Raw genomic sequence first — 27,508 nt, 5'->3', positions numbered from 1 at the left:
CATCATCCTTTTCAGATTCTTTTCCATTACAGGGGATTACAAAATAATGAATTCCCTGTGCAGCTCTGCAGGGCTTTATTGCTTATCTGTTTTTTCAATCAGAGCTTGTATCTGCTAACCCAGAACTCTGAATTTATCCCTTCCCACCTCTTTCCCCTTTGGTAACCATAGGTTTGTTTTCTATGTCTGTGAGTCTGTTTCTCTTTTGGGTTTAAGTTCATTTGTATGTTTTTTTAGATTCTACTTATAGGTGACACGGGGGGCTTCCCTGGTGGCTCAGGCGGTAAAGAATCTGCCTGCAGTGCAGGAGGCCCAGGTTCAATCCCTGGATCAGGAAGATCCCCTGGAGAAGGTAACGACAACCCACTCCAGCACTCTTGTCTGGGAAATCCCATGGACAGAGGAGCCTGGTGGGCTACAGTCCATATGGTTGCAAAGAGCTGGACATGCCTGAGCGACTAACACTTTGACTTGAACACTGTAGATGACTCCAATGGACAGTGTCCCCGGTGGGGCCCTGATGCATTTATGTTAAAGCAGTAAAAGTGCTTTGGAAACTGTTCAGGGGAGCGTTGTATTCCACGGTTTGATTTACAGTTTTGGTTTCATCTGTCTTAAGAACCGATGACATTTGGCCGGAAACAAAATGACCTGTATTTAATGCCGATAAAGGGCTATTCAAGTACCATGCACACACTAAACACAAAAATGTACAGTTCCAGCCAGAAGTGCCTTTTCCGAGCTGACTCACAGAATGACTTTGTCAGCATCATGATGAGCCTATCTAGTTTCCGCACATTTCTGTGCTCCTCTGATGTCCCTGGAGAGAACTCTGCCCTTCCCTGAGTGAATTCACATTTGTGGTTTGTTTAATGATAATATCTTGAGATGGATAGGGCAGGTAGCAGGACTCTTATCTTATGGATGAGTAAACCAATTCTTAGGGTAAATGATCAGCCAAGATTGCATGGATACTAACTGCCTGGCGATCAGGTCAGATCCCATATGTTCTCAATTTATAGCCAATAGCTGGAATCAGTATTGCTGGGACAAATATCAATAACCTCAGATACGCAGATGACACCACTCTTACGGCAGAAAACGAAGAAGAACTAAAGAGCCTCTTGATGAAAGTGAAAGAGGAGAGTGAAAAAATTGGCTTAAAATTCAACATTCTGGTCCTATCACTTCATGGTAAATAGATGGGGAGACAATGGAAACAGTGACAGACTTTATTTTCTTGGGCTCCAAAGTCACTGCAGATGGTGACTGCAGCCATGAAATTAAAAGACCCTTGGTCCTTGGAAGAAAAGCTATGACCCACCTAGACAACATATTAAAAAGCAGAGACATCACTTTGCCAACGAAGGTCAGTCTAGTCAAAGCTATGGTTTTTCCAGTAGTCATATATGGATGTGAGAGTTGGACTATAAAGAAAACTGAGTGCCAAAGAATTGATGCTTTTGAACTGTGGTGTTGGAGAAGACTCTTGAGAGTCCCTGGGACTGCAAAGAGATCAAAACAGTCAATCCTAAAGGAAATCAGTCCTGAATATTCATTGGAAGGGCTGATGCTGAAGCTGAAACTCCAATACTTTGGCCACCTGATGCGAAGAGCTGACTCATTTGAAAAGACCCTGATGCTGGTAAAGATTGAGGGCAGGAGGAGAAGGGGACAATAGAGGATGAGATAGTTGGATGGCATCACCGACTCAATGGACATGAATTTGGGTAAGCTCTGGGAGTTGCTGATGGACAGGGAGGCCTGGTGTGCTGCAGTCCATGGGGTCACAAAGAGTCGGACAAGACTGAGCGACTGAACTAAACTGATAGCCAATGTTGGTTCTCTAGGAAATGATTGCAGACTGCAGGCTTCCTGAAGACAAATACAGGGTCTGTTTTGTCCTTCTCTGAATTTCCATGACTTAGCACTGCGATCACCCAGCACTTATCAACGTTCACTGACTGACTATGCTCAGATGATCATTCTCTTAATTCTATAAAATTAAACGTCGGGGGGAGGGAAGAAGCTTCTCGATCAGGTAAGTACTCATCCTTAAAGATACAGTTAACTTCTCTAAAAGGTGCTGGCTCCTGGAAAACGGCAGTTTTTCATTGTATCCGATATTTTATCATCAAGTCACGCAGTTGGAAGCGTTCTTTTATACTCCGAAGACAAGGAAATGAAAGACTATCTCATCTGTCAATGAAACACATGAAATCGAGCATGAGGTTCAGTGAACATTTGCCACTTCAAAACGTTTCTAAAAAAAATAAATCAACAATTATATTTAAAGATGGGAAACAGCTTAACTTTAAGAAAAAAAAGTAAGCATCTGGCAGGAATTTCAATTCATTCTCTTTCTTGATGGATCTGTGTTCTCGCCCTCCTTCAAGGACACCTGATGGCTCTAGCCCTAGCATTTGATCTTACAAACTATGGGGTGCATCGTCTACACTGCCTCGGCAGTTGGAATTGAGGTTTGCATGTGACTTGGAGAAGTGCAGCCTATTTCCCTGGTGCTGAATGCATGGGATGTTATGTGTTTACTTTATGTGATGATGTTTATGTTTGCCTATCTGTAAGTTAGTATATGTTAAAAGTGTTAAATAGGAAGGCAGAGAGAGAGCAGAAATGAGGGGGTTTCTCCCCAAGTGTACAGCTTTTGAACTTGGGCAAGTGTTGCCTCGATGCCTGCCATGATGGCAGGGGATGTCTAGAAGCATTTTGTTCTTTCCAGCCCTTTGCTTCACTGCATTACATGCTGGATGATTAAGAAATGAATAAATTACAATGAAGTTAAGATACACCTGCTAGAAGGGTCGTAACCCCCTAAGACAAATACAGTCAGTCCCGTACATTCAGACCATCAGCCTGCAGACTTCCAAAGGTGCAAACGTGCTTTCCGTGATGTCAGGCGTGAGTGGCGTGGCAGCTCGCCCCCCACCTCCCATGGCTGTCCACCCTTCAGCTCCACCATCTCCGGCCTCCTCTGTGTCCCCCAGCCAGTGACTTTCCCTGCCTGCTCACTCAACGCCAGCCCCTGTGTGCCAGCTGTCGTGCCGTGGTACCATACTTTTCAAGGTATTGCACTGTAAGAGTAAAAATGTTTTCTTTGTTGTTTTTTTTTTTTATATATGAGGTGTGTGAAAAGGATAATAGACCTATTACTGTACAGCACTGGGTAGCTGACGGTGTCAGTTGCCTACTTAGGCTAACCTGGTTGGACTTACAAACAGACTGGGCTGACACATGTGCTCCCAGAATGGAACTTGTTGGTGTGTAGGGGACTTCCTGTAAAAGGAACTTGATTGATTTGCAATGTCCTCTTAAAACACTGCAACATATTAGATGAGAAACAAATCAAAACCACTATGTGTCAGGGAGGAACTATGTGTTGGGGGGATTGGGGTTGATATCAATAAATATTGGGCTTCCCTGGGGGCTCGGCGGTTGAGAATCTACCTGCCAGTGCAGGAGACGTGGGATCGACCCCTGAGTCAGGAAGATCCTCGGGAGAAGAAATGGCAACCTGCTCTAGTATTCTTGCCTGGGAAATCCCATGGACAGAGGAGCCTGTGGGGTGCAACCCATGGGGTCACAAAAGAGGTGGACATGACATAGCAACTAGATGACAACAGCATAGTTGTTTTATAATGTATTAATTCCAGGTGTACAGCAAGGTGACTGATTCAGTTATACATTTATGTATGTGTGTGTGCGCTCAATTACTCAGTCGTGTCTGACTCCTTTTGACCCCATGGACTGCAGCCTACCAGGCTCCTATGTCCATGGAATTTTCCAGGCAAGAAAACTGGAATGGGTTGCCAATTCCTACTCCAGGGGACCTTTCCAACTCAGGGATAGAACCCAAGTCTCCTGCATCGGCAGGCTGATTCTTTACCAGTAGTGCCACACAAATATATACGCACATTCTTTCCCATATTCTTTCCCATTATGGCTTGTTTCAAGATTTGAATATAGTTCTCTGTGCTACACAGTAGGACCTTACTTGTACATTTTATGTACAGTCATTTGTAACTGCTAATCCTAAACTCTTAGTTGATCCCTAATTTTTACAATTCAAAATGATTTTAAATGGCAAAGTTATAATAGGCAGTATTCTATTTTGAAAAACGACCTTGCGGTCTTTTTCCGAGAAAAGCCAAAAAACAGTTGAGAAAAGAGTCGGTGAGAAGCTGAGTCAGTCGTGTATTCTGAGCATCTTCCCAGGGTACATGAAAGACCCAAGTGCTTCTTGGAAGTCGACCCCTGTCCACCCTCCAGAGGCTTCTTCTAAAGGGAGATTATGGAACCATCGGTGACTCTTCATCGGCTTTTTATCTTACGAAAGCAGAGACTCAGAAGTCAGGTGGAAGAGTATTATACAAATTTATTAATTTCTCCTTCATGGCCTTGTACAGATTTTAGGAGTGAGCCCTCATGGAAAGGAACCAAGCTTCTTGCTAAGGGATCGGAAGAGTATCTTTGTCATAACAAAATTAAGCCAACATATAATTGTCATTTGCTTTATTCTTATGGAAATTGAACAGCAGCATGTGTATAACTGATCTGAAATCCAGACACATCAAAGACATGAATCTATGTATCTATGTGCTTTTAATCTAATTATAAGGAGCTACATATGTTCTTACTCAAAACTTGCTTTTGCTTAACATTTTTTTTAATAAAAGGAATTTTTAAAAATTATTATTATTATTCCATGCCCCTGACCCTGGCTTTGAAAAATCTCTTTCCTTTTTCCCTCAAATGACTGGAGCTACAATCAGCAGCCTCTCCAGGGCCCTTGAACTGAGCACTCATTCTTTTAAAAATCATCAACACAGGATTGGTTGCCAAGTGGAGAAGCCAATTCTTCACTCCATGCTCTAGGAAGTATTTTCTTTGTAACACTGTTGGCATGGAGGTTAAGGGCCTGGAAATTGATATTGAAATGACAGTGAGAGAATTGCCATTGGATATGGTTTGTTTCAGCATTTAAAGCAAACCCACTCAGAAATTGCGGCCACAACAGTCAAACAGAAGCATGTGAAAAATTGTAAATATGACTACCTGGGTATCTCTTCTAGGAGATCAACAGAAAACTAAGTATATTTGTTTGAATATCACAAAGTACACATAGATTTGCTATTACATCAATAATTTTACTCAAGCAGAAAACTCAGAAATTGGGACACAATCAATTGTAAATGATCTGTAAAAGAAAACATGTATTTATCAGACTTATATGGATAGCTAGATATTTGGTTCCTATTTCTTATGATAATGGTAAAATAAATAAGAATCCTTATTTATCCTGATGAAAGATAGTCATAAAGTAGATATGTTTTTAAAAGGAGCTAGGAAGATTTTGATTTCAACATGAAGTTGCTGGGATTCTTTCACGCATGTGCTAACATGTGTGGTTTATGCATAATATAGGGGAGGTGTATGTTTCTGATACTGTGTATTAGTCTTTGGAAAAAATTCGAAAATAATAAAATGTTGCTGCATGTGTATAATTCCGTGAAAGATGAGCAGATACTTGGTTTGCCTTTATTAGATGTATAGGTTTTCTAAGAAGCCTGAATTAGTATTTGCTTTAAAGCCAATTTCAACTGAGAAGGGAAGGCCCATAAAGTTGAGCTGTGTTACTGGAATTACAGATGTTCCTGTTTTAGGTTATGTGTGTGTGAATATTGCAAAGGGCTTATTGCTCTGAAACCTGGTTGGTGTGTGTGTGTGTTGTTGTGTGTGTGTGTTGTGTGTGTTGTGTGTGTGTGCTGTTGTGTATGTGTGTGTACACTTGCACATGAGTGTGTGGGTGAAGAAAAGATGTCTCCTTCTGGGACCCTATACCAAAACGAATTTAATAATAGCATATAGAAGAAAACTTTGCATACTTAAGAGTTATTTGGAATAATCTGTGATTAATCCCCCCAACTGGATCACGCTGTATGCAGACATTTGATGGCTTTAGCAAAATATTTCTCACATCTTAAATCAATTTCTAAGAAAGAGAAGTCTATATATACAGCTGTCTCTTGACAGTTCTTATGTGACAAACTTAAAATATCTGAAATACAGCCCTTCGTTCTCCTGCAAATCTGCCCCTCCCTTAATCTTCCTCATCTCAGCAAATGACACCCAAATTCATGGGGTTGTTTCCATGCGTGTTTTCATCTGTGTCTGGAGAGGAGTGGTCTGCTGCAGGATCACTGGAAGTTTGCCACATGTGGCCCCAAGTTGCACTATGGACTTCTTTTCTAAAGATCCTTAAGCGGCTCTTTCTGTGAAGACAGAAGGCCTACTGGGAAGGTTTTCGTGAGTGGTGCTAGATTATAACGACCTTGCACAGTCACATGTACATTAATATTCACTGAGCGCCCAGTACTCCGGTAAACACTGAGGATACATCTCTGAACTGACGCACCCTAGCTCTGCAGAGAGGCTTCCCAGCTGGCTCAGTGCTAAGGAATCTGCCTGCTAATTCAGGAGGTGCGGGTTCCATCCCTGCTAATACAGGAAGATCCCCTGAAGGAGGAAATGGTGGCCCATCCCAGTCTTTTTGCCTGGGAAATCCCACGGACAGAGAAGCCTGACGGGCTACAGTCCATGGGGACGTGAAGAGTTGGACGAGGACTTAGAGACAACAGCCAAGTTCATCCCAGAGCATTGAGGGGATCTTCGAATTCTACTCTTCACCTCATTATCTCACAGATGAGGAACTTGGGGGCTTGCTAAATATAAACTCTTTCCCCCCAATGTTCTCATTAGTTTTATTAACCTTTTAAAAGAGTATTTTTGTCATCTCTATTTTATTCTCAATTTCATCAATTTCTTCCCTTGCCTTTGTTCTTTATTTCTTTTTTTGAAATTTTTTTTAATTGGAGGATAATTGATTTACAATGTCGTATTGGTTTCTGCTCTCCAACAATGGGAGTCTGCTGTGTGTTAGTCACTTAGTCGTGTCAGACTCTGTGACTCCATGGACTGTAGCCCACCAGGCTCTTCTCTGTGCAGGATTTCCCAGGCAAGAATCCTAGTGGGTTGCCATGCTCTCCTCCAGGGGATCTTCTCAGCCCAGGGATGGAATCCGAGGTTCCTGCATCACAGGAAGGTTCTTTACTGTCTAAGCCACCAGCTAAGTGGGAATCAGCTGTAACTATACATATCCTAATAGGTTAGGCCTTTTAAAATGTAAAATTAAGGATGAGAATTCTTTGAAAAACGATATAGTGTTCTGCCTCTGTTCTTAGATTACAAAGTGAACTTTGCTTATTTGTGAAAGCTTGGCTCACGAATATCATTAGGAACTTAATGGAACTTTTCATTGCACAGTCTCTGGAGACGGAGCTGGTACAAGTCTGGCTGTATTACTGAGTAGCTTTGTGTTGGTGGGCACATAGTTTAACCTCTCTGAGCCTCAGTGTCCTTGCCCATACCATGGAGTCATAATAATGTGTGGTCTACTAGGAATTTTTCACCCCATTCCAGTACTCTTGCCTGGAAAATCCCATGGACGGAGGAGCCTGGTAGGCTGCAGTCCATGGGGTCGCTAAGAGTTGGACACGACTGAGCGACTTCACTTTCACTTCTCACTCTCATGCATTGGAGAAGGAAATGGCAACCCACTCCAGTGTTCTTGCCTGGAGAATCCCAGGGACAGGGGAGCCTGGTGGGCTGCTGTCTTTGGGGTCACACAGAGTCGGACATGACTGAAGCGACTTAGCAGCAGCAGGAATTTTTCAAAGAGCATCCTGCTCTGTGTAAAATGATCCCCCACTTTGACCCCAGTGGTCTAGGTGAATGGACAGAAAATACTGAGAGGCCTGGTGTGATGGTTTCAGAAAGCTGGAGAAGGGGTGTGGCTTTCCCACATCAGTGTCTATGAAGGACAATTGCCAGTCCAAGAATTTAACATCTTACACAAAAGTGATGATAAAGCTGAGAGAAGCTGTTGGACACATAGTGATGGATGATTTTATTTCCTCTCTTTTTCATTAATAAAATAATTGCTTGCTCATAGGCAGTCAGCCAACACACACAAGAACAGTTCCTAAACTAATAAACAGGAAATCTGTTCTTCGCTGATAATGTGTTCCTGCTGCTGTTTCATTCAACCTGTAACACATCGTACGTGCATCTTGGAATCTGGGGCATCATAATAAATGCCTCTATCCCCAATATTTAAATAACTTAAATGATTATTCTAAAATACCTTGTTTTTTGAAGCTTTTAACAATTCCACTTCAGAGTTATTAAACTGACCAAACTTCTGCTTTGGTAAGAAGTCTCTCTGAGAATGTTTATATTTGTGTGTGTGTTTAAATTTCAGGAATATTCTGAAAGAAATCATTAGGAAAAAAAATAACCAGTGTAACTTACAGAAAACGCTGTTGACTATAACAAAATGTTGATTATTAAAACCCCAAAAGATAATTTAAATTTTACTAGTTTGATTTTTTTGGCATGAAAATCTTAGTTTAGTTTTGAAATGACTCTAAGTAACTTTTAAGTGAATATATTAAGCATGACATTGGCTGGGTACACCAGGAATTCTGAGATTTCTGGTCTAGAGACATGAAGTTGGTTGCCCTTGGTATCTAAGTGGTATTTTAAGCCAAGTAAATGGATTAGATCACTCAGAAAGAATGTTCTGTACAATCAGTAGACAACTCTATCCATAAGATGAATTTATATGTCAGACTGAACAAATCTTTCAATATCAAGTGGGATTAGCTTTAAAATATCTATCTTAAGGAATCATTGCTACTGTTATCATGATTAAATAAGATCCTTAGAGAACATGGAAGTTTGCTAAACCCTTAGCAATACTTAGAAAGTGGCTAATTATACAGTGACTTTTTAAGAGACTATATTTGATGTTCACAAGCAGCAAATAACCAAAAACTCACTTGTCATTTAAAACAAATGCATTGCCAATAGAAATCATATAAATGGTGTTTGAATTCTTAGGTCAGTCCTATAACTGAATTATAACCTTCTAAACATGGGCTTCTGTGGTAAAAAAAATCTGCTTGCAGTGCAGAAGACCCAGTTTCAATCCCTGGGCAGGGAAGCTCCCTTGGAGAAGGGGATGGCTACCCACTGCAGCATCCTGGCCTGGAGAATTACATGGGCAGAAGACCCTGGTGGGCTACAGTCCATGGGGTCACAAAAGTCATACAGGACTGAGTGGCTGACACTTTCACTTTCCAAACAGGCTTATATAACATTAAACATTTGTGGCACTATTTACACACGTAGAGAAAATAAAGCTTAGAGAGGCTAAATAATTTGCCTACAAATGCAATGATATCTGTAAAAAGTGCTTTATACATAACAAAGCCCTCAAGGAAGGTATTTTTCTTAGTATCACTTTGTACATGGATTAGAGCATCTCCCGAAAACCGCTTATGAAGCATCCTACTGATTATTCACAGGAAAATGTCCTTTTGTGGTAGACAGCATGTCATCTGCGAATTGTTCAATATAAACAGTGTACTTGTCTGAAGCTCTTTGTAATAAAGAGAAAGAAAGAATCACTTTTCTAAAGAGCACTTGGACGCTGCCGCGCAGCAAATGAGAAGCAAGGTGAGACCTTGCTGTTCTGAGAGCTCAGGCAGGAGTTAGAAGTGGGGCGTGTGAAGATGCTGGGGTGGGATGCATGGGCCATTCAGTGCAGCCAGCTCCTTTTCTGCCTCTTCGGCGGACACACCCAGAGGTAGTGCTGTTCATTACACTCTAGGGCGCTCACTGCTGCCCTCGAGCCGGGAGTGGCTGATGGTCACTGATTCTGGAGGACCACCTTGATCTGGTGTCTGAAGACCCGGGATTCTAGCCGAGACTGGATGTATCAACAAGAACCATTTTTCCTACTCTTTGAGCCTCGGTTGTGTTATTGGTCAAATTAGAAAAGTGTGTGGTTGAAATTCAGGTTATCCACTTGGTCCAGCATGTGAAAAGATGAGCCTGCATCTTGGGAAAGACATCTGAGCTTTGAATGAATGCAGGCTGGGACCTGAAAGGCAGGTGAGCTCAGTCTACGAGTGAAAATAGAGTAAAAAAAAAAAAAAAGACATTTCTCAAGGGGAGTGCTCAAGGAGAGGCTAGCTTCTTAGGGCTGGGAAGATGTCTCCAGAGGCAAGCAAATGCTGAGAAAGGTATTTGCCCTGAAAACTCCTTAATCCACGGTATGCTTGCTTTTCTGCCTTGAGATCGTGGCAAAGCCTTAGGAGTAAGAAGTGATATGAGGGAGATTCGGGGGTTATTTCCGTAGACCTCAGAAAGGCACTGCCGGACACCCACCAGGCAATGGCAGGAAGTAGAGTATGTCTGAGATTTGGCCAAATCATTGAGAAATTCTCGCATCTACAAAGTGGGTGTAGAAACTCGCTCCCCCAGCTAAATCAGTTCGGAGGCACTGAAATCTTAACAAAAAGCACATCTGAGTATCTAATCCCGAATCCCCTGCCTGGACCGGGAGAGATCTTGCTAAAGCCGTCCTCTATTACTCTTCAATTTTCTAATCTAAAATAGGGGTAATGCCCATTCCTTCCTACCTGTGAACATGTTGTGTAGATTAACATGATGGAGTTTTGAAAGGTGCTATTTAAATATAATATGTTATTAAAGTATTATCATTCTAGTTGCTGGTGATTATCTAAAAAGCTTTAAATCACCTGGTTATTTCCGGGATTCGATTTTCATTGTCGGTTGCTATTTCTCCTTTCAAAGGCATAACATTGCTTTGTCACATAGACTTTACAGTTTTGCATTTTGGAGTCAGGAACACATTTGTGTTTCACTTGAATGCATTCAGAATTGTGGTATTAGGATTTCTAAATGTAGGTTGCTGTAATCATTTTAAAGGACCAATGAGAGGCCGTCTTTCGGATGAGTTTTTCACCTTGTCTGCAAATTTTTATTTAGGAGGATGAAGTGAAAAAATGTGGTCCAGGCTAATTAAAGTATCATATCATCATCTAACTACAGATTCAATGAAACGGGAAAATCCAGAGATTACCGGCATAGGAATTCCATGTGCCTGGCATTTATCCCTATAGATTCCATCCATTATTCAGTTTACTGCCCAGCTTTCTGTATGCCATTCCCCAGAAGGCTCTCTTGTCTTGACTCTTTCCTTTATGCATATTGGATATATTTCTCATTCAATAGCCCTGACCCAGATTTTTTTTTTTTTCTCCTTACCATGGCAGTATGTCTATTATCGTCTGGGACAGGGAGAGTTCTCTTTCATTTGAAGTGAAGGTGGCTTTTTCTAAACCTCTTTTGCCTTTTGACCCCTTTCTAATCAATACAGGAATGTTTTCACTTTAACTTATTGGGTGGTTGAAAGAACTGTGATTGAATGTCTGTTTACTTCCTGAGCTGAGATATTTCTAGCTTGTTAGACAAGTCAGTGGTTAATGGAATGTGGGTTGGGGATCCAGTTTGGGGGGCATGAGATGACAGCATAACCTCTCTCACAAAATGCAGAAAGCATTTTTAATGTGCAAATTTTTTAGAATAGTCTTATGATTTTTCCTTTAATTTCCCTGCATTTTCATACTTGACAAAGAATCAAAAGACCCATTCATTCTTTTATGATTATATCTCCCCTTCAGTAAGACAGTTGCTTTTCCTAATACCAGTGTACACCCCTTCGAAATGTAGGCTCTTTCTTCCCTCCTGGAATCTTTAATGAACTTTGAAAACTCTAGTCACTTTCTTGTCATTGGTACTGACTTGGTAATGATGAGCTGATGAGTATAAAGGGACATATGACACATGACTCTTGGGAGAGTTTGGTTTTTAAAGTATTCCTTTTTTGATTCTCCTTCCATGTTCATGGACTTGTAGATAATTCATCATGAATGAATTCCCTTAAAAAACAAGAATCTTAAAAACTGATGACTTTTCATTCTTGTAGACTTAGGCTTTTCCTTTCTTTTTTTAAAATTATAGTTGATTTACACTATTATGTTAGTTTCAGGTGTACAGCACAGTGATTCAGTATTTTTGCAGCTTATACTCCATTATACGTTATTATAAGCTAATGATTGTAATTCCCTGTGATGTATAGCACACCCTTGTTCTTCTTTACATACATACAGTAGTTTGTCTCTGTTAATCGCATACCCCCAGTGGGGAGAGGGAAACGGGAGAGACACCATAGGAGGATGACTTTTGCATGTTTAACATGTGCATCCTTTCTTGAGTAGAACTCTGTTAAGAGCTTTACATCGAAACCACTCAGAACGCTGCCCAATATGTTTTCAATGAAAAATAATTCTAACCTCCTGTTTTAATTATAATAAGAGAGAAAAGGGATAATTTTTAAAAATTTTATTATTGCAATTATTTTTGACCATGCCCTGTAGCATGAGGCATCTTAGTTCTGCAACCAGGAGTCACACCTGCATTGGAAGCAAGGAGTCTTAACCATTAGACCACCCAGTGGTTAGTTCCAAAGGGGTAATTTCTAGCAGATATCAAGGCTGTCGTTATTTATACAATGCCTGAGATGCACAACGCCTCATACAAAGAAAGCAAATGGTCACTCACTGCGTAATTCCAACTTCCGTCACTGTTGCGTGCTGTACAATCATCCCTTTTTCTTATCTCTTGGGCAGGAATTTCCTGACACAGGTACCCACACTCTCTCAAGGAGAGTGGTGTCTTGTCCATCTGGAGCGTGTTTCCCTCTCTGCGCCTCACATGAACACCGGGGAACTTGGTCATGTCTCCCTCTGTGGTCTGTTGTGGCATTCAAGTGTGTAACATGCCAACATTTTCAGTTGCTCCTGTGAGCAGAAAAGAAGAACGCTGAGGATTAAAGCTATTGTCGAACAGTCTTAAAGTGGCTTATAGAGACTAATTTGAAATGACACTGTGGAGCTTGACAATTCACGATGACCATTTTCATTTATTTGACAATTTTGCATGCTTCTTGTGTAAAAAGGCTTCCTTGGGAAACGACCCTGTTTTATTGATTGTTATTCTAAATGAAATGAATGTCCTCGCAAATGATGAGTGGACCCTCAGTAATGTGTAAATTACTGTGTAAGATATATTTTCTGTAAAACAATTACTGGTGAATAATCAAGAAATGCAAACTCTTACATGCTGCAACATTCAGCCGGTAAATACGTCTCCATTTTCGCCTTCAAGCTCCTTTCTTCTCTCCATGTGGAAATGCCGTGTCAATGAGTTAGCACTCACTGTGTGGTTTAGCTGGCATGCTCACTTGCCAACTGTTGCTCAGAAATTAGGATTCATGGAACATTTCTAAAAATCTGTCAAACTCTCCATTTTTAGCAGGCAGGGATTTGTTGAGGCAAACGGGAAAACTCAGTTTACTATGTGAGTGGAGACGCTGAAAAGCTGGTGCAGTGTCGTACCAGCTGTTGCAGGCTGCTATTTATTAGAAAATTGTGAGGATATGTGTGATTCTAAAACTGTCTTTTATCTTTTAATAATATGCCTTTGTTAAAAAAAGAGGAGGTTTATACCTCAAGGGGAACACTTCACGTGTGATTACCTATTGCATAACCAAAGCTCCCCCTTTCTACTCCATGTCCTTAAATCCTGCCTCTGTTCATACTTTGAATCCAAAATACGGCTTCCAGAATAACTTAACCCGCTCATTTTATCATCATATTGCTTCAGTTGAAAAAGTGTCCTTTTTTTCCTTTTATCTGAAATTGTAAGAGTGAAATAAAAAGTGAAATAAAAAAAAAAATGGTCAGACTTCCGATTGCCAAGTGTCTGGATGCCTGCTGTTAGATGTGCGATTTGAATGAGTGACCCAGTTTTTTTAATTTCATCTGGACATCAGGGTTTGAAGCGGGGGGAAGCGGGAGAGAGTGAACCTGAACCCTTTGCTTATTATTCTTGGAGGTTCTCATCTTGTTCAAGCAAATTACCTCATTCTTTTCTTGGCTTCCTGTCTGTTCTTTTCCAACTCTTTGATCTACTTTATTATTTTTCTGAAATGGCAGAACGATCGATCAATTAACAAATTCCAATCACTTGTCAAACCTCTCTAGAAGGCAGAGTGCTCTGGAGTCTGTGAAATGAGGCAATTCTGACCTGGGGGAGTTTTCATTTTTGTAATGTGATGATCAAAATATCCCGTGGTACAATAACATGACCATATTGCTTATTTATGGATGCAAAACAGTGTAATTGAAGCTGAATACATAAACAGGACATGGAAGAGTTTGGTTAAAGATATATATTTTTTTAAGTTGCAAATTATAGTTACTGTGGATAAAAGGTGAGCAGTTTCTTAAAGTGAAACTGAATTTTTAGCCCTTGGAAGTTGGAAGGAATTATGATTGTTCAGAGGAAGACAGGATGACTGAAATATTTTTCTTTGCTTTGCTTTAGTTTGAAAGTGTAAAAGCCTGTAACCTTTTCCATTATAAGTTATTACAAGATATTGAATATAGTTCCCTGTGTTATATAGTAGATCTTTTAATCTATTTTATATACAGTAGTGTATATCTGTTAATCATAAATTCCCAGTTGATCTCTCCCTACTTTGGTGACCATGTTTGTTTTCTATGTGTGTGAGTCTGTTTTATAAATAAGTTAATTTGTATTTTCTTTTTTTTTAGATTCCACATGTAAGTGACATCATAAGATGCTTATCTTTCTCTGCCTGACTTACTTCACCCAGTATGATAATCTCTAGGTCCATCTATCTATGTTGCTGCAAGTGATATTATTTCATTCTTTTTATGGCTGAGTAATATTCCATTGTGTATATGTACCACATCTTCTTTATCCATTGACCTATAGTTAAAAAGAATCTGAAAAAATATATATATATACACACACACACACATATATGGGGCTTCCCTGGTGGCTCAGTTGATAAAGAATCTGTCTGCAATGCAATAGACCCAGGTTCTATCCCTGGGTCAGGAAGATCCCCCAGAGAAGGAAATGACAACCCATTCTAGTATTTCTGCCTGGGAAATCCCATGGACAGAGGAACCCGGTGGGCTACAGTCCATGCAATCGCAAAGAGTCAGACACAACTGAGCAACTAAACCACCATATATATATATATGTATAACTGAATCACTTTTCTGTACACCTGAAACATTGTAAAACAACTATGCCTCAATGAAAAAATAAGCAAGCAAAAAAATCTGTGAAAAAAAAAATCTATCTTATTCATTGTATTAACTGCCTAGGGCTTCCCTGGTGGCTCAGCAGTAAAGAATCTGCCTGCAATGTGGGAGACGTGGGTTAGATCCCTGGGTCAGGCAGATCCCCTGGAGAAGGGAATGGCAACCCACTCCAGTATTCTTGCCTGGAAAATCCCATGGACAGAGGAGCCTGTCGGGCTGCAGTCCATGGGGTCGCAGAGAGTCAGACATGACTGAGCGACTTCCACACTCCAGTGATACAGGAGTCATTTGCTAGTTTGGTTAGTGTCTGTGTGGTGAAGCTGGGTGGGATTATCATCTTGTTCTCTCACTATTATTATTTCCCATTAGGGGTCCCAAAAGGAGACGGTTTTCATTGCCATTATCACGACTGTGTGCTCTGGGAATCTTAACACAGCAGAATGTGGTGAAATGCACACGCAGCACTGGTGAACACATTCTCAGGATGCTGGCTCCTAGGCTCATTGTCAATATTTCATGACACCCCACCTCTTCACCCGCCTCTCCTTCCATGCCTTCCTTCCATGCGCCTATTTCACATATGGGGGCAGAACTCAACTACTCAGAATCACCCCCGCACAAACACCACCTCTGTCTCCCCTCCACAGCCCATTTTCACAATTTCAGCAGAAAAATAAAAAGCATTGAAAAGTTGCCTATAGGGTATTTATTTGAAGTGGGGGGAACTGGGGGGAAAATGTTCTTTCCTAAGTTGGATAAAGAGTGCACATCTTACCCTGCCTAACGCGTGTGATGTCTTGAGTCCGAACAACAGATCTCATTCATCTGTGGTCCTTGTCTTGCAATTCGTAAACATTTTATGGCCCCGTCTTCCTTCAAAGGACATGGCAAGTCATTTGTAGCTGTCAGTAGCAATCTGTATTGTAATACCTTTAGATTCAGTAACCTTAGCTCTTTCCTAGCCTTTCTTATCTAAGTGGTGGGAGTCATTAGACACTGAAAGATAGTGCTGGGCAAGAAGAGGAATCTTCCCTGGTGACCTCAGCTGTCAGCCAGACATCCCCTGCCTCCTTCTACCTGGGTGGTGGTTTAGTCACTAAGTTCTGTCTGACTCTTGGGACCCCATGGACTGTAGCCCACCAGGCTCCTCTGTCCACAGGATGCTCCAGACAAGAATCCTGGAGTGGGCTGCCATTTCCTTCTCCAGGGGATCTTCCTGATCCAGGAATTGAACCTGGGTCTCCTGTATCGCAGGCAAATTCTTTACTGACTGAGCTATGAGGAAACCCTAAAGGTAAATGTCCCAGAGGAAGTCTAGGGACCTCTCAGCTCTGGAGGTGGCTTTACTAGGAAGGAAGGTGGAAGCCAATCAGAATTTATACTTGTGTTCTTTCTGTCCCCTCCATGTGGGAACTTTCAGACATTTATTTATTGGGCAAAGCATGAAAACAAGGGAAGATGTGAATCTTTTCTAGTCTCACATAATCACGTCTTTGTAGATCCAGCCCTGGGACCTAAGACCTTAGCAGAGACAGTGGAAGCATCTGGTGGCACATTATTTTAATTTCTAATAGATCGCTATCTATTATAGGGTGGCTCACCTTGAAGACATTGAAACATCTTCATGACTTTGATTTCCAATAGTCTCACTCAAAATGCAGTGCCAGTTCCTTGAAGAACTGCCCAGGCTGATGGTTTTCCTGAGAAAACAATTAATGCATTTTTTTTGGGGGGGGGGCTGTGTGGCACAGCTTGTGGGGTCTTAGTTCCCTGACCTGGGATCGAACCCAGGCCCACGTCAGTGCAAGCAACACGTCCTAACCATTGGACTCCAGGGAAGTCCCCGAACTTTTAAATATATACACTTATATGTCATATATTTGTAATGAGCCTACCTAATCATTCACATTTTAGGAAAAGAAGAGTAAAAATATATATATCATAAAATGGTGGGATGCAGTGATAAGAGAACAGCCTCTGTACGATTTTAATACCTTTAGACCATGACATTTTTGCACCTTGTTTTATGTCCCTGGATATGTTCCAGTGTCTCCTGGTTTATAGTCTATGGGAACTTGAATTTGTATCCTGGTGTTGTGTGAAAATTGTATAAATCTTAATCATGTTGAATTGGTTCATAGTGCTTTTCAGGTCTATTATATCCATCTATTTTCCACCTATTCATTCCATTAAATTTGGGAGTTTGATATTGCAACTCCAACTAAAAATCTTAATTCATCTACTTAAAAATAGTTATATAGTGGAACTATATGAACTTTGTTCTGTATTTTTCAAGACTCTTGTAAATGTGTTATCATAGTTTTATAATTAAAAAATAGAAAATGGAGAGAAAAAAAGAAGTGGGATATATGTTTTATTTTTCAAATAATTAAAAGCTTTCCCCTCTACAATACGAGAAATAAACTCCCCAAATTAAATCTATAGTATCTGATGCTGTGAAATATAAAGGCAGCTTATTCCTTGAGGAGAGTAACTGTGTTAAGACACAATCGATGCCCGAGATTTGGTCAGTGGTGATCACAGGACCACACGTTCAGGTTTGTCTTTTCCTTGCCATGTTTTTCATTCAAGGAGGCAGAGTTGTTGGCTGGTGGATTATAGTACAAATAGCAGCACGCGGAGAAGGTAAGTGGAAAAACCACCGAGGACTGACAAAACTGAGAGAGAGCAGACAGTTGCGCTACCGCCGACCTTCCTTTGTCTTTCTGTTGACCTCTCTCTAACCACATTGTGGGAAGGGGAAAAGCATCACTGATGGGACAGAAATGAAAAGCTTTGTGAAATGAATGGGTCTAAAGGAGGATTTAAAAGGGCTTTTCAGTAGTAAAGGGTGATGGATCCAGCAGCAGAAAATTCCCAGTCTTCCTTGTGGTAAAAGACAACAGAGAAAGGAAGGTGATCTTTGTTTTCATATATGGTGGCACTTACCTTTTAGTTAAAGGAAAATCAGGCCTGCAGTTTTTTAAGAAACCTCAGCCTTCGTATTTTATGGCCCAGTAAATACACATATAATTTGAGAAATGTTATCTTTTTCCCATTCAGAGGAGTCAGTTTATGAGAGCTTGAAATCTAAATTGAATTTCATTTTAGGTGAAAATTAAAATTTTTCTTCTTGATTCTTCTAAGTTTTTCTTAAAATGAAAGTGAATTCAGGGCTGAAGATTATTGGTTAAAGAAGACATAAATAGAGACCTCTCTGGGGGCCCAGTGGCTCAGACTCCACGTCCCAGTGCCGGGGGCCTGGGTTCAATCCCTGGTCAGGGAGCTGGATCCTGCGTGTTGCAACTAAGACCCAGAACAGCTAAATAAATACATTTTAAAAATTATTTTTTAAAAAAAGATGCAATAGACCCTCTAGAAATGATCCCTTTGTAATTTGATGTCAACCGGCAGTGCGTGGTTTTCAAGTATATTTGGGCAGGATCATGCCACAGGGAATTCTCCCTGGGGCTCCTACTTTCTTTTATTATTGTGGTCATAATTGCTTCTTTCCAATATGTACTTAATTTTGCTTATATATGCAAATTTAAAATTTTTTATTGAAGTTTTTTTTGAAACTTTTTAATTGAAATTTTTGTTTAAAATTATATATATATATATATATATTCTTTTTCAGATTTTCTCCCATTATAGCTTATACAAGATACTGAATATAGTTCACTGTGCTGCAAAGTAAGACTTTGTTGTTTATTTTATATAGGTCATCATTTGTCTCTGCTAATCCCAAATTCCTAATTTATCCCTCACTCATATGTAGATTTTATACATATACAAGTGGCTTGGTGGTAAAGAATACACCTGTAATGCAGGAGACACGGGTTTGATCCCTGGGTCAGGAAGATCTCCTGGAGGAGGAAATGGCAACCTGCTCCAGCACTCTTGCCTGGGAAATCCCATGGACAGAGGAGCCTGGCAGGCTACAGTCCATGGGGTCGCAAAAAGTCAAACATGACTGAGCGATTCAGCCACAAAGTATGTGGTACATATATAATATGCGTTCTCCAACAGCTGCCTTTCCATACACTTAACGTTTTGACCTTCATCATTCCTTTCCATTGGATTTTACCAGTCCTAGATAATACAACAGGTTGATACTTATTTTCTTTCCTGCTTGAGGATATCTTAACAACTCTCAGACCCACCAGGAAAGCCCCAGTTTAGTGCTGACTGTTGATGAACACTTCCATACACCTGGTTTTATGGTTGGGAAGAAATACTTTGTCTCAAGTGTCCCATTTCTGTAAACCTCTTTTATACTAGTAAGAAGATAGTGTATGTGCAAAACTCAGGTTACTCCAAATATTTGGTCTAGAATTTGCTTTTGAAATCCAGTGCATATTAGAAGTAAGGATTTGAAATCCCCTGGGTACAATAGGTTACTATTAAATCTGTGAATGTTTTAAAAGGATTTAATTCAGATAAAAATCCTTAAATTTCAATTTCTTTCACAGACAGACCTAACCCTGAAAGGCTAACCAAATTACATGACCATTTCAAAAAAAAAAAAAAGTGCATTTTTTTCTTAAACCAAATATAATAATGATAACATCTTCTATTTGGAGTAGGGATTTAAGAAAGTGCTATTTTGGATTTACCATAGAGCTTTATTCTCTCAATTTGATTAAAAAGTGCCTCTTTTAGCAGTTTACCAAGCTCAGTTAGAGAAGTCCTAGAAAGAATATAGCTCTCGGACCTGCATGTCCCAGAAACCAACTGTGCCCTTTAAAAGTAGTTTTGTGGTCTTTGGTTTGAATTAACGCCCCCTAGGTAAAGGTTTACATTTGGTTTATTTTTAGTTAAATATAACTCTCAAGTTTGAAAGACAAAAAAGTTTCCTGAGAAAAGCTTGTAAAATCTTTTGGGGGAGTCTTAACAGTGTCATTCAAGTGAATCAGAAACATATGGGTTCAAGTTTCTCTGAAAAGAAATGGTTGTATGTGTTTGGGAGGGCAATTGGGGTTTTTACTGCACCCAAAATTTGGCATATGTGGCTTCAGCAAAGAGTCTCCAATGTGTAAGGGTGCTTCTGTAGAGCTGTGTTGGCTCAAACGCTCACAGAAACCCTCATCAGAAAGCTCTGGTTAATGTTTCTATGTTTGGGGAAAAAACATGATGTGAATTTATTTTTCATGCCACTGGTGGTGTAGATGACCACCACAAAAATTTCAGTTCAACCAACGTTTCACCCTGTCTTTCCAATGGTGAAATATACCCTGTTTATATAGCCAAATAATTCCCATTTGGTTTTCAGGAGACCTCACCGATGACAAAACGAAAGATGAGACTTGCTCACTGAACCTCAGTTTCCTATTTTGTCATGTACAGAATGAGCTGGGCCTGACCACAGGGACTGATCTGGGTTCAGAGCTGGGCCTGACTGCAGGGACTGATCTGGGTTCAGAGCTGGGCAGGAAAATGCTTCAGACTCAGAAACGTGATCATGTTAGTCACTCAGTCATGTCTGAGTCTTTGTGACTCCATGGACTGCAGCCCACCAGGCTCCACTGTCCATGGGATTTCCCAGGCAAGAACACTGGAGTAGGTTGCCATTCCCTTCTCCAGGGGATCTTCCCGACCCAGAGATCAAACCCCGGTCTCCCACATTGTGGGTAGATTCTTTACTGTCTGAGCCACTAGAGAAGCCCCTTCAGACTCAGAAAGGTTGTTTCAATTCATTTTATTATCAAATAAACAAATAAGCAGTGCAGAGACAAAGAAGATCGCAGACAAAAGGGAATGTGTGCAACTGTAAGATGTTATCTTCCCCCAAGGGTTTTTAAGGAGTTCATTGTGAAGTTTGTGGTCTCTTTTTGCTTTTCGTGAATGAAAACCCCCAGAGCAGAGAAACCAGAGCTTGCTGCTTTTTATGGAGTTGCCTTTATATGAGGGGCTCATAGGGGCAGAGTGCACCCCAGCAAGGAAGTTCATCGTATTCCTACATATGCAAATTCTGGCTACTTCAAAATTACCCAGCTCCTACTTTATTTCTTCCTGGGCTGGAGCCTACTCACCATCTTTGTGGAGCAGATCCTTTCTTGGTGTTCCAAAGGCTGGATTCCTATGTTAGAAAATAAAAATAAAGTCCATTTCCTGTTTAAATCCCTGATATTTTAAACCTGAAATTGTCTCGTGTCCACTAAGAGCCTCTTAGTCAAAATCATGACATTCATTTTGATGCAACCAGAAAAACATGTTCCAGGAGCAAATGACATTTACATTTCTAAACAAGCTGGAGAGATGTGATTCACTGAATGCCGAGTGTGTTTTTAACTGAAGTGCTTCATTTGAAAGAAACAACACTTGGTTAATTTGGCATGGTAGAAGAATTGAGGTGCTTTATGAAAGAAAGTTTTTCCAGATAGCAAAAAAGCACTCAAGTATCAACACTTTGGTCTTTTAATGATTTTCAGGAAATTTTTTTTTTCTGCATGTATTTCATGCTTTCCTACCACGGTCTTTAAAGATGGAGAGCAATTGGATCTCTTCAACCATTTCAGGGTCACTCTTACAAATATGGGAAACAACTGAACATCCATTAAAATTATCCAGTTATCTCGTTAGTCTGATGACTTGGGTATTCTGATATCAACTTTTAGAAGAAAATAGGATGGAGATTCAATGATTGTACTTTAGCTTAGGCCTGCCTGGCTCCAAACCACCACCCCCCCCCTTTTTTTTCCCTTTTTTATAGACATGCTTCTTCCTCATGCTAAGACATAAATATGTAAAATAAGACACAGCAACTCAACCTGAGTGTTTTCTTTATGGCTTGAGCCAAACACATTTGTTTTTTGAGTGGGGTGACTCATTGGGAAGGATGAACATATTTCTTTTCCTGTCCAGGGAGGGGAAACCAAAATTTATGTTTCTAAGGGTTGGGACTCTATGGTGATGAGACATCAAATTCTTCTTGATAGTCATTAAATGCAATTTGAAAGAAAATATTTTGTTTAAGGGCTTCTCCCTTCAAGGGTTCAAAGAGGGAAAACAGAAGGTTGGAAGAAGAGATGGGGATGGGAGCAGGGGTCCCTAGCCTCTGGGATGTAATGCTTGATGATCTGAGGTGGAGTTGATGTAATAATAACAGGAATAGTGCGTTAATCACTCAGTCATGTCTGATTCTTTGTAACCCCATGGACTGTAGCCTACCAGGCTCCTCCATCCACGGGATTTCCCAGGCAAGAATACTGGAGCGGGTTGCCATTTCCTTCTCCAGGGGATCTTCCTGACCCAGGGATTGAACCCAGGTCTCCTGCACTGCAGGCGGATTGTTTAACGTCTGAGCCACCAGGGAAACCCAATAAGGTGCACAACACATGCAACCACTCGAATCATCCCGAAACCGTCCCTCCATCCCCGTATCCATGGAAAAGTTGTCTTCCAGGAAACCAGTCCTTGCTGCCAAAAAGTTTGAGGCCCACTGGATCGGGGGCTTATGGGCCGACACGGACGATGGTGGCGCTAGCCTAGGAGCGTCCGCTCGTCTGTGTGAACTGCTGGACAGAATACCGCAGGTGGGGTGGCTGAGACAGCACAGAGTGACAGTGAAGGCGGACGCCCGCGACCAGGCGCCTGCCGCGCTGGTTTCTGCCGGCCCTCTCCCCTCGGCTTGCAGGCGGTTGCCTCCTCACTGTGTCTTCACAGGGCCTCGTCTCTGTGTGCGAATATCCTGGTGCCTCTTTCTCTTCTTAAAAGGTCATTAGTCCTTTTGGGTGAGGCACTCACTTTTATCACCTCCCTTAACCTCAATTCTCTCCAAATCTGGGCTTCCCTGGTGGCTCAGGGGTAAAGCATCTGCCTGCCAATACAGGAGATGAGGGCTCGGTCCCTGGGCCACAGAGGTCCCCTGGAGAAGGAAATGGCAACCCACTCCAGTGTTCTTGCCTGGGAAATGCCATGGACAGAGGAGCCTGGTAGGCGTCGCAGGGGGACATGAGTTGGACATGACTTAGCAACTAAACAACGAAAACAAATCTCCAAATATAGTCAACATTGCGAGGTCAGGTTTCAACATACAGATTTTGGGGAGACACAATTCAGTGTATAACAGAACTGCTTTAGGAAGTCAGGGAAGCCAAGGAAAGAATGGTCTTAGAGCTTCCTCCAGCATGAAAAGTGCAGGGGTTAGTAGGGCCACCACGGAGGGCAAGGTGTGTTCAGGCATGAATTACAGTGTTCAGCTTTCAGCTGCATGAATAGCTGCAAAGTTTATGGTGTCTAATAGTCTGGGCTTTGCATTGATGGGGTCAGAAAGATGACCGAGTCTTTTTGAGTCCCTGTGGGCCAGCCCCTCAGTCACCCTGGTCAGGTGCCTGCTTGTAGCCCCCCAGGGGGATTAGAGTAGAGAAGATTCTCTGTACTTATACCCTGGAAACATATAAGACACAACTCCTCATCTTCAGCTTGAGGACAAGGGGGTGGCTTTCCAAGGCTGTACTTCTAGTCCTTTTAACCACATAGAACACTGTCACACTCTGAGAAGTCAGAGAATATCCAGGATTGCCCTCGAATATGCTGGTGCTTTCAGAGGCTACTGATTACCTCTAAAAGATACATCCTCAAAAGACTGTCATTTTAAAGGTCTGCTGGAGACTGTCATTGCCTCCTTCTGCTTCTGTTATGCTGTCTTGTTCTACTCAAAATTGCTCCCATTAAGTTTGGAGATTGTTCACATTTTCTCTTTTTTTTTGTGGAGTAGAGTGGTAGGATTTAAGTCCTGGAAAACTTTTTTCATTCAGGTATTTTAAAATATAGTATTTGATGCTAGATAGCAAAATCTGCAAGAAGGCTGATCTAATTATTCTCTACCAAAGTAGAAGTTAGTGAAAATATTCTCTTTATAAAGTAAGTTTTAAAGCATCTATGTTTTAAATATTTTATAATAGCTATTTGGGTTGAGGAGGTATCATATTTGCATATATGCTGGTCTACTGCCCGTTCATTTCACATGCAGGTCAATTACAAGTAAATTTCTCTGCCAGACTGGAGGGGGGCCATGGAGCCTGGAGACCTGAGGTGAGTTTAAATTGCTTGTCCCCATGTGCTTAACCACCTCTGTTGAAGCAGAGTGGGTTCAGACTTCAATGTTTCACACTGAATCGTTGATTCCACGGCCTGCTTTTTTTTTTTCTTCATAAAAATCTCTGAAACTTTTTGTATGAAAAAAAAAGCACATTTCTCTTTCTAAGATAATTTCACAGAAATGATATGAAAGAGTGAGCTGGAAAGAATTTAGAAAGTTAAAGTGAATAAAAGTGATGTATATGCTCTGTTTTTATGGTGGTAGGTCTTAGCACATAATTTCCTTGCCAGATTCAACAACATGTCTTTTATTTCTGTAAAACCCACTGACAGTCATTGTTGGCGTGCCAACTTCTACTCTCCCTTGTCAGCCCCTGGACACTTCCCTGGTCCCAGTTCAGCTAGTACCAAGAATCAGTGGTGTGCAAATCCCCCCACTCCCACCCAGACTTGGTAACGCTCATTGTATTAGGTTTGTGATTAAAAGATATAATACATAGGGTTTAAAATGGTGGAAAACAAGTGCAGAAAGGAAGAGCACTGTTTCTATGAAAACCAAGTCAAGTGCTTTGCAGTGATTCAGTAAACGCTCATCACTAGAGTAATTGCTGCCAATTAATTACAGGCAAGTCAACAGAAGAAGGAAAGTCATCAGAATTTGGAGCAATTCTGCACTCTGGTGCTTTCACAACTGTTTGCCACCTCACTTCACTTTAAAGAAACAAAAAACTGGAAATCTCAAGTGATGTGCTGAAGGGAGTTCTAAGTGAGAAAGATGACATTGAACTCTAACCAGAGGACTCATTTTCAGAGAATGAGTCTTGCCCCTGGCTTGGACCCACTGGCAAAGATGATTCCTTTACAGGTTTTTAGTTAAAATGTTTACAAAAGACATGTATCATTTTCTTTTGTTTTTTAAAGATTTTTTGATGTGGGCCATTTTTTTTTTGAAGTCTTTATGGAATTTGTTACAATATTGCTTCTGTTTTATGTTTTTTGACCATGAGCCATGTGGGATCTTAGCTTCCCAACCAGAGATTGAACCCACACTCCCTACATTGGAAGGTAAAGTCTTAACCACCAGACCACCAAGGAAGTTCTAATCAAGTTCATCTTACTCTTTTTGAATCAACTTTTTCACCAAGTACAAGTGTCAGTCATACCAGATCCTATCAGCTAGGAGAGCTTCTTCTGTACAAAACAGATTTATATTGTCAATCAGAAGGGATAGTTTTGTGTTAGAGGGCAGGAGAAAGATTCAAGATGATGTGGTTAGTGTGGGATTAAATTGAATAAGGTTGCAAAAGACAATTGCATAAGATCAAGGTAAGAAAAACTGGCCTCAGATCACTGCAAGTGAATATTTGCAGGGAAATACAGGACTCTGGGTAAAGGATGGGTTATGAGCAAAGAGGCTCAAAAAGTGCTTGTAGTTTGGGGAATGATGTTTAGCCAGTAGGTGGACCAGGTTGGCTGTAGAGGTTGATATAGAGATTGCTCTGTAGGAAATGGGAAGTCATTAAATACATCCCTAGTAAATTGCCCTAAAAGTGGATTTCAATTCAAGTTAAGAGTGCATGTATCACTCCTGAAAAGCATTTGAGAATGCATACGGGCTTTCTTATGAGACATTGAGTCAACGCAAGTCAAGGACAGGGGCTCTTAACACAGCCTTGATCTGGGGATATTTTCAAAAACTAACGCCTGTTGCCTCTGATTGGTTACGTAAGTGAATATTGAAACATTTCTAGTCAATAACAGTCAGGTAACAAAAGATGCAGTAATACATCTCTGGTCAATAATTAACCTGTTTTTGTATTATGAACACCTTCTGGCAAACCCTTCTCAAAACAATCTTTTTAAGTGTATAAAATAAAACACGTAGAATTTCAAAGAAAACAAAGAGTATTTAAAAATAATTATAACATCATGAAAAAAGAACACGTTTAACAGAGTAATCAGTTTCATTATGAATACATGACTAGTAAGGCTTAGGAGTGGGTCTATTTGATGGACACAATGAATCTTTAGGGATATCTGATATGGATGGCATCATTGACTTGATGGACGTGAGTTTGCGTGAACTCCGGGAGATGGTGACGGACAGGGAGGCCTGGCGTGCTGCGATTCATGGGGTTGCAAAGAGTAGGACACGACTCAGAGACTGAACTGAACTGAACTGATATGAAAATATGGATAGTTTTAATTAGTGACAAAGTACCAGTACATGCTACTACCGATTTTTGCTTACATTCATCAATGAAGGAAGTGAAAAGTACAATTTTGTTTCCATGTGCAAGTTCATGGATTTTCTGAATTCTTCAAATAGAAGATATTGAGGTTCATGTGATTCTAGGAAGTATCATCAAGAGTTTTGAGTGATTATAATTAATTAGAAGCATTCTGAAAGTTCAGTAACATATTAAGAGTAACTAACATATGTTTCCCCGCCCCCCGCCCCCCTCGCCCCCGCCTTGAGGTTTTCAGAGTTTTTCAGGATACAGGATCTAGGAGAGACTTTTTTTCCCTAAACCATGCATTTCTAAAATGTTAAAACTTTTACACAAAGCATGTATTTTTATTAAAAGAAGACAATGTGGAAAATTAAATTTAAAAAATTACATATTTAGTAATAACAAGAAAAAAAAAGACAGAAGACACATCCTGTCTTTCCATCAATTAGAGAAATGATAACTAGATCATAGTAGTTCCTACCAATAGAATACCAAGGTATTTGATAAGATTCTATTTTTGTGGGCTTTAAAGACAAAACCATAATGATGTATATGTATTCATTGAGCTCTACATCTGCGATGTTTGTGCTTCATTGTATGTAGGTTATACCTCAATAAAAAAGCTAAACACAAACAATTAAATCTTGAAGGGGAAAAAAACCAGAAGGAAGGGACTAACCAGGATGGCAGGAAGTTTGGGAATTGATGCCACAAGTGAAATGACAGGAAGAACTTGAGAAATTTAATTAGAATGGGAAAATTAGAGATTACAGGGGAGTTTATGGAAATAATTGAAAGGCTGCCATGCAAAATAGTTTGAAAAAAATTAAAGTCAAAAAGGCAGGCAAATATATTACAACTCAAGGATGACAATTTAGGTTAAGTTGGTTTCCTCATCAAATAATCAATTGCTTTTCCTTTTCAAGGAATGGCTAGAAGCTCCAACTCACAGGTTTCTAAAGATCCTCTTAGATGGGGGATAATCACTGACGTCCTTCCCAGGCTCAGAAATCTTTGGTTCTTTGGTGATTGGCGTGGGCCACTAGAATATCAAGATTATTGAGAACTCTATTTCTTGAAAAG

The sequence above is a fragment of the Bos indicus x Bos taurus genome, chromosome 12 (assembly GCF_003369695.1).
Source record: "Bos indicus x Bos taurus breed Angus x Brahman F1 hybrid chromosome 12, Bos_hybrid_MaternalHap_v2.0, whole genome shotgun sequence".
NCBI lineage: Eukaryota > Metazoa > Chordata > Mammalia > Artiodactyla > Bovidae > Bos > Bos indicus x Bos taurus.
Note: the sequence above shows the minus strand (reverse complement) of the source record.